The sequence below is a fragment of the Gekko japonicus genome, unplaced genomic scaffold (assembly GCF_001447785.1).
Source record: "Gekko japonicus isolate JY-2015 unplaced genomic scaffold, Gekko_japonicus_V1.1 scaffold48, whole genome shotgun sequence".
NCBI lineage: Eukaryota > Metazoa > Chordata > Lepidosauria > Squamata > Gekkonidae > Gekko > Gekko japonicus.
This window is the reverse complement of record NW_015174273.1, coordinates 262,415-263,340: the sequence shown is the minus strand read 5'-3', so window position 1 is coordinate 263,340 and position 926 is coordinate 262,415.

Below are 926 nucleotides of genomic sequence, written 5' to 3'. Positions count from 1 at the left end.
AAAATGCAGATGAAGAAAGTGTTACAGAAAACCCTGCCTATTTGGGTAATTGGTATACTAAGTGTTTATTTTAAGTGAGAATAATTTAGCTACAAATTTTCTTAAGAAATAACATTCTTTACATATTAAAAAAACAACAACCCGAAAACTCTGATTTGCTTTTATGTTTGACAGTCACTTCTCAGTCCTTTGAGAAGAGAGGAAGTGGGGGGGGGGGAGTTACTTTCTCATTTTTTACTCTTTGGTGCCATCTAGTGGCTGTAGAGCGAACACTTTCCCGGAAACTAAAACTGCTTGTTTCTGTTGTCTTGTCTCTTCCCTATAAGAATGGATTCAAGAACAGAACTCTAAGCTGTGCATCAGCGAGCGAAGATTTTTTTTTTTTGCTGATGCGAATGTTATTGTTATTTGTTAAACGCGTTCGTTTTTCAAAGTTAGCCTGTCGGGAAGGGATTTAATCCTTGCTTTAGGCCCCCGCCGCGTTCATCCCTCTATGTCTTACAGACTCTAGAGCCTTTCTAGCATTTCTGTCGGCAGGGGGGCGATATCTGCCGCAAAGGGTTATTTATACGATCAAGACGTGAGGGTTTTTTTTTTAAAACTTCTATTAAAAGGTGCTTTTGATTCTATTCCAGCCACGTGAAAACGCTGCTGCTACTGCGGGGCAGAATGCGGAAGAAGCAAACTGAAATGCGCATTCCTTTTATGGGCCCCGCTGTAGGTGTCCGCGTTGCAGATCGATTTTTTTAAAAAGAAACGCCGATTTAAGCATCGCATTTTGAAAAAATAAAAAGCTCCCTAAGAATGCAGGGGGAAGCGGCCTCTTTTGTTAACCCCCTTCCCTTGCCGAGCCAACTTTACAAGTTCAAGGCTCCTCCTCGCTAGGGAATGAGACTGCCGGTTCCACAGACTGGCCGCGCTTATTA